This window comes from Humulus lupulus, chromosome 1, assembly GCF_963169125.1.
Source record: "Humulus lupulus chromosome 1, drHumLupu1.1, whole genome shotgun sequence".
NCBI classification, from domain to species: Eukaryota; Viridiplantae; Streptophyta; class Magnoliopsida; order Rosales; family Cannabaceae; genus Humulus; species Humulus lupulus.
Genome location: NC_084793.1, coordinates 32,156,634 through 32,164,439, shown reverse-complemented (window position 1 = coordinate 32,164,439; position 7,806 = coordinate 32,156,634). Strand labels below are relative to the sequence as shown.

The 7,806-nt window shown below is 35.8% G+C and overlaps 1 non-coding gene across 1 annotated transcript; it reads right to left on the bottom strand.

Moving 5' to 3' along the window:
• Positions 1 to 1,198: 1,198 nt before the first annotated feature.
• Positions 1,199 to 1,304, bottom strand: LOC133813151 (small nucleolar RNA R71). Its single transcript, XR_009884190.1, has one exon. It is a non-coding gene; the product is annotated as a small nucleolar RNA R71 (small nucleolar RNA).
• Positions 1,305 to 7,806: the final 6,502 nt, after the last annotated feature.

Here is a 7,806-nt window from a genome sequence, read left to right as displayed (position 1 = left end):
TCTCTAGGGTTTAATGTAGTCACTTGGATTTCTATTTAATTTTATTATGATGTTCTATTGATTCTTCTTCTTTATTCTAATCTATATAATGTTTGCTTAGTGCTAGTAAATACCTGATCAATATTTGCTTGATTTATGATTTTGATTCAAAATTCAAAAGATGAGAATTGAATATGCTATTATTATATAGACATAGGTTACATATTGGATGAAAGTACCTGTATGGCTTTTGTAGCAATTAGGTTTCTATGCTTATTGCTTGTATATGTTTAAGTTTATCACAGAAATATAGAAAACCTGCATATAGGTTGAGATCTTATATCTTGAAAAAGAATAGGAGTTGATTTATGTTAACTTGCTATTAGAATAGGAAGAAAGAAATTTAGAACTGATTAATAAAATTAATAGAATGAAAAGTTGATGAAGTTCATGCCCTAGGTCTTTTTATTATTGATTTTTCATCGTTTGATTAATTGTTTTATTTACAGTTATTTAAAGTGTGTTTATAATTAGATTCATTCATCTTAATTTTGGCGCCGTTGTCGGGGAATTAATCTCCAATATCAAAATTAATTGTTTTTTTTTCTAATTTGGTTTTTATATTTTACACTCATTAAGATCGAGGCTGTATTGTGTTTCAAGAATTATTGGTATATGCGGGGTAGTAGACAAAAGGAACTCATACCAATAGATCTTGAAATTGAGAGAACATGCAGACAAAACTGAAAGATAAAGAGAAGGTTGGATTTTTCCATGGCTAAGAACGCAAATAACGGTGTCAACAACAATGCAAATCTGGGTAATGTGGGCAACGTAGCAGCTGAGGCTGACCCGCCATTGAGAAACTATGTACTCCCTACTGTTACAGGGATAAATTCAAATATTTGTCCTCCTACTGTAGAGGCGAATAATTTTGAGATAAAACCCTCGATCATTTAGATGGTACTGAATTGTGTACAATTCAGAGGATTGCCAAACGAGGATCCAAATCTCCATATCACCAATTTTTTAGAGCTGTGTGCAACATTCAAAATGAATGGGGTGAGTAATGATACTATCAGATTAAGATCACTGCCATTTTTGTTAAGAGACAGAGCTAAGAGTAGGTTGAATTCATTACATGCCAAATCTATAGTCACTTGGGGAGACTTGGCTCAGAAATTCCTTGGTAAATATTTTCCTCCTGCGAAGTCAGCCTGATATAGAGGAGAGATTAATAACTTCCATCATCTGGATAGGGAAGCTTTATATGATGCGTGGGAACGTTTTAAAGAGTTGCAAAGGAATTTCCCACATCATGGAATAGAGAAGTAGTTGTTGGTGCACTCGTTTTACAATGGTTTGGGGTGGAATACAAGGACAATTATTGATGCAGGATCGAGAGGAGCGTTTATGAGAAAAAAATGCTAATGAAGCTTATGAATTACTGGAAGAGATGACCATGAATAATTACAATTGGCTCACTGAGCGTGAGAATAAGAATGTGGCAGGAGTCTTATAGGTTGATTCTATTGCTTTATTGACCGCTCAAGTGGCATCTCTAACCAAGCAATTGCAGCAGAATAACCTCGCCGCACAAGCAATGCAAGTACAAAATGTAATGAGTTGTGAGATTTGTGGGGGTCCACATTCTTATGAATAATTCCCTAGCATTGCTAGTTGCTCAACAGACGTAAACAGTTTGCCTTTGGAACAGACACAGGTTATTGGTAACTTTTCAAGACCATCACCCTACACTTACTCAAATTCATATACTCTTGCATGGAAGAATCACCCCAACCTGTCTTGGAAAAATAATCAAGGTTTACAACCACACAGTATCCACCTCAACACCCACCTCATCAACCGACTTATGGACTACACTCTAGGCCTTATTATAATCCAAATTCACACCCATCTCATCCACCAACACATCCTCCAATGAACTCACAAATAACTCAGCTAGACTAATTAAATCAATTCATGACAGAGACAAGGTCTTCAATGAGGAATTTGGAGACACAAATGGGCCAGTTGGCTAAACTACTATCTAGTAGACCGCAAGGGAATTTTCCGAGTTCCACAGAGGTAAATCTCAAAGAGCAATGTCAAGTTGTCACCTTGAGGAGTGGGACTAAGTATGATGAGCATACAATGGATGACAAGGGAAAAAAGACAAAGGATAAAAATGCTACTAGTCTATCACAAGAGGAGATTATTGAAGACCTTCCAAAGAAAGAGAAGCTGAAATACACTGAGCCTACACCAAGGATTCATTATCCTCGACGATTCTAAAAGGCCAATCTTGATAAAAAAAAATTCTCCAAATTTCTTGAGGTATTTAAGAAACTTCACATTAAAATTCCTTTTGCAGAGGCTCTAGAACAAATGCCTTGTTATGTGAAGTTTATTAAAGAGATATTGTGTAATAAGATAAAAATGGGGGATTATGAAACCACGACATTAACAGAAAAGTGTAGTGCAATTATTCAAATGAAACTTCCTCAAAAATTAAGAGATCCGAGAAGTTTCACTATACCTTGCACCATTGGGAACTTTCATTGTGAGATGGCTTTATGTGATTTGGGTGCAAGCATTAATTTAATGTCGTTGTCCATATTTAGAAGACTTGGTTTGGGGGAAGCTAGACCCACTACTGTAACTCTTTAACTGGCCGACCATTCATTAACGCACCCTCGAGGTATTATAAAGGACGTTCTAGTAAAGGTAGATAAGTTCATTTTCCCAGCGGATTTCATTGTATTAGATATGGAGGAAGATGAGGACGTGCTTATTATATTGGGAAGAACATTTTTAGCCACGAGGTAAGCTTTGATAGATGTCCAGAAGGGTGGGTTAAGGCTCAAAGTACAAGGTGATGAGGTGGTTTTTAAAGCCTTGAAATATCCTTCAGCTAGTGAAATTTGTTTCAATATTAGTGTATTGGCGGAAAAAGGTGAAGGGGTTAAGTCTATTGAAGATCCACTTGAGTTGAGTTTGGTCACAAGTCTTGAAAAGTGTGATGGTACTGAAGCCAGTGAATATGTTAAGTGGTTGAACTCATCGGGGCAAATTTATAAAAATAAATATGAGGAATTGAGGCAAGTGTTTGAGAGACATCTCCCATCTATACAGAAGCCACCAGTTCTTGAGTTAAATACTTTACCCGATCATATTAAGTATGCTTATTTGGGTAGAATGACACTCTCCTCGTTATTATTTCAGCTTCATTGTCTCTGATTGAAGAAGAGAAGCAACTTAGGGTGTTGAGGGCTCATAATCTAGCAATTGGGTGGACTCTGGCATACATCAAGGGTATAAGCCTTTCAACAGTGATGCACCATATATTAATGGAGGAGGATAGTAAGCCTAGTATCGATTAAAGGAGGCTCAATCCTTCAATGAAAGAGGTGGTAAGGAAGGAAATTCTTAAATGGTTGGATGCAAGGGTAATTTACCCAATATCTAACAGTGCATGGGTTAGTCCTGTTCAGGTAGTCCCGAAGAAGGGTGGCATGACAGTGGTTAAGAATGATAATAGTGAATTGATTCCAACTCGTACAGTAACGGGGTGGATAATTTGTATAGACTATCGTAAACTGAATAAGGCAACCAAGAAAGATCATTTCCCCTTGCCTTTTGTAGATCAGATGTTGGACAAATTGGCAGGCCATCCTTATTACTGTTTCTTGGATGGGTATTCGGGATACTATCAAATTCCCATAGCATCGGAGGATCAAGAAAATACTACCTTCACGTGCCCTTATGGAACATTTGCACTTCGGAGAATGCCATTTGGGTTATGTAATGCTCCAGCAACTTTTCAGAGATATATGATGTCTATCTTCTCAGACATGGTGGAAAAAGGTATAGAGATCTTTATGGATGGTTTTTCAGTCTTTGGGCCCTCTTTTGATAGATGTTTGGCAATTTCACGCCATGGAATTGAGGTAGATGTTATATTATATTATATTATAATATAATGTTTTAGATTAAATAAATGTGACAAAGAGTGTCATATATTGTAACATATGATAGAGAGTTACAATATTTAGATATATGAGATATATCCAAATATGTAACATATTTGGTGTTACAAATTTGTAACTTCCAAATATTACCCTTTATTTTGTAAATTTGGTGTTACATAATATTAAGATAAATTTCATAAAGCCATATGTGAAATGGTTGTTAGAGATATGATTTTAACCCCAATAATGTGTTTTGGGGGTTACAAAATCATTTGGGAGGGTTTGGAACCGTTTGGAAAAAAAGCACATTTTCAAGTGCTGAAATTGGTTAGTGGCCGCGACCAAAGAATGTTTGTGGCCGCGACCACTGACGTCGCTGGCTGCGGCCACAGGTGTAAATCTGACCAATTGTTCAGTTTTTTCAATCTTTGTTGAACGGCTCAAAAAACCCAAATAACTCCCAAATCTCGTTTTTAATTCCATATTAATCCAATTAAACATTGGTAACAACCATGGGGGTTGGTGGAATTTGAAATTCAAAGGGTGTCTCTAAACTCTATAAATAGGAGCCTATAGCTCACTTGAAAGACATAACATTTCTATCCATTAGAGCAATTGGATAGAAACACCTTGAGGCTTGATAATTCCAAAAAGCATTTCCTTTAATATGAGAGAGATCCCTTAGTGCTTGAGTTAGGGGGAAATAAGCTTTTGGACAAAGGTTTTAAACCTTGTTCAAGTTGGTGATCCCCAACACTCTTCACTTAGGTTGTGTAAGTGAGAGTTTTCTTTGTTTTGTTCTTAGAATTTCTTCTATTGCTTTTCTTCTCATTCCTTTTGTTTTATTTACTTGTAATTTTGTTTAGAGTTGTAATCTTCTTTTCTTTTGTTCCAAACACTTTTACTTTACTTGTAATCTTTTGCTTATAGTTGTATTTTTCACTATTCTATTATTCTTCTCTTCTTCTTCTTCTTTTGTTTATTTGTACTTTCAGTTATAGAGTTGTAACCTTATTTAATCAATATTTATTTATTTGTAATATATTTCCTAGAGTTTTAATATTCTTACCTATTTCCATTGAAGCAATCTATTTTTTTCCTAACATTCAAAAGCTTATCCCTTGTTTGTTTCAATGGAAGGTGAGACCATCAAGATAATGAATCAAGACCTAGTGAGGTTGGATAAGTTTGATGGGTCCAATTTCACTAGGGGGCAAGACAAGGTGAGATTCCTTTTGACCACTCTCAAAATCGCCTACATTCTAGAATCCACTCTAGAACCTCTCCCAACGCCATCCGACAAGGACACTCCCGATGAGGTGGAGAAAAGAAGGAAGAGGGAGGAGGACATTCTCCTTTGTAGGGGTCATAACCTCAATGTCCTTTCCGATAAGATCTATGACCTCTACACCAAGACCAAATCGGCCAAGGAGATATGGGATGCACTTGAGACAAAGTTCAAGGCGGAAGAGGAAGGTACCAAATTTTTTTTGATATCTCAATACTTTGATTTCAAATTTTTTGGTGATAGACCTATTCTTCCTCAAATTCATGAATTGAAAATAATTATTAACAAATTGAAAGTGTTAAAGATTGAGCTTCCCGAGGCCTTTCAAGTTGGTGCTATAGTGGCTAAATTACCACCAACTTGGAAGAGCTATAGGAAAAGAAACCTTCATAAAAATGAGGATTATTCTTTGGAGGAAATCCAAATGCATATTCGACTCGAAGAGGAATCGATATGTAGAGATAAACTTGTGGAGGGGTCTAATGAAGAGACTTCCAAAGCAAATGCGGTGTCACAACCAAAACATCCCAAAAACAAAGGGAAAAAGGGTAACAAGAAATCTTTGGGTCAAAAAACTAACCCAAACAAGTTTAAGGGCAAAAAAGGGTCACTATGCTAGAGAGTGTATGCATAGAAAAGACCAACAAGGACCTAAGGTGAATGAAACTCAAGAGGAAAACATAGTTGCTACCCTTAGTGAGGTGAATGCGGTCCAAGGCAAGGTGAAAGGGTGGTGGTATATACATGTGTCATCGTCCATGTCACCTATGACAAATCATTGTTCAAGACCTTTGAAGAGTCAAAGGGCAACCATGAGATTCAAATGGGCGATGAGGGAAAATCCAAAGTACTTGGAAAATGTACCATTGAAGTCTTTTTCACCTCTGGGAAGAAAGTTACATTAGTGAATGTACTTTATGTTCCCGAAATGAGTAGAAACTTAGTAAGTGGTGATTTTCTTGGCAAGCCCGGCATTAAAGCCACTTTTGAGTCCGGTAAACTTATACTTACCAAATCAAATGTATTTTTGGGAAAGGGGTGCTCTTGTGAGGGTATGGTTAAATTATGCACCAATGATGTAACTTTCAATGTTATCAATAAAAAATGCTAATTCCGCTTTGAGTATGATTCTTTAGTATTGTGGCATCTTAGACTATCACATATAGGTTTTTCAACCATGAAAAGAGTAGTAAAATGTGGTATGATTGTATGCAGTATCAAAAACTATGGTAAATGTGAAACATGTGTTAAGGCAAAAATGATTAAGAAACCAATTCCTAGTGTAGAAAGATCATCTAATTTACTAGATTTAATCCATTGTGATCTTTGTGAATTAAATTGTGTTTTAACTATAGGTTGTAAAAGGTATTTTCTTACTTTTATAGATAATTTTAGTAGATATACCTGTATGTTTCTTTTAAAGCATAAAGATGAAACTTTTGCTGCTTTTAAATTGTATAAATTAGAAGTTGAAAATCAACTAAATAAAAAGATTAAGGTGCTAAGAAGTGATAGAGGGGGTAAGTACTTCTCTAATGAATTCAATTCATTTTGTGAAGAAAATGGTATAATTCATGAGTGCACTGCACCTTATACACCACAACACAATGGTATTGCCAAAAGGAAAAATAGAACTTATCTAGAGATGATAAATTCTATGTTGGTGTTTTCTAAGTTGAACTTCAACTTATAGGGTGAAGCACTTTTAGCCGCTTGTCACATTCCTAATCTAATACCGATGAAGAAAAATGAGATATCTCCATATGAGTTATGGAAAGGAAGAAAACCCAACATAGGGTACTTCAAAGTGTGAGGGTGTCTTGTATATTGCAAGAAAAACGAACCTAATAGAACAAAATTAGGTTCAAGATCCATAAAGTGTGCTTTTGTAGGTTATGCCAACAATAGTAAAGCTTATAGGCTATTAGACTTAGAGTCTAATATTGTGATTGAATCTAGAGAAGTTGAATTTTTTGAGAATATGTTATGTGACAACAATTCTCAAGCTTCAACATCTCTAAAGGAGAATTTGTTATATGAGAACAATTCTCAAGCTTCTACATCGAAAGTCGATTCTCAAGAGGAGAATTCTCAAAAGGATGTAAAGCAACCCTTTGAACCTAGAAGAAGTCAAAGGCTTAAAAATCATAAAAGTCTAGTAGTAGATGAGATAGATTCTCAACGAATTTCATTCTACATGGTAGAAGGAAATAGACAGGAAGTCATTAGGAAAATTCCTATTGTACTTCTCATTGAGGATGGGCCTAAGACTTATAGAGAAGCTATGCAATCGAGAGATATTGCATTTTGGAAAGAAGCCATCAATGATGAGATGGATTCCATTCTTTCCAACAACACTTGGGAATTGGTAGATCTCCCACCAGGGTCTAAGCCAATTGGGTGTAAGTGGGTATTTAGGAGAAAATACCACACTAACAGCACTATCCAAACCTTTAAAGCTAGATTAGTAGCTAAAGGATTTTGGCAAAAAGAGGGTTTCAATTATTTCGATACCTATGCACTTGTTGCAAGAACAACATCTATAAGAATTTTATTCGTTTTAGCATC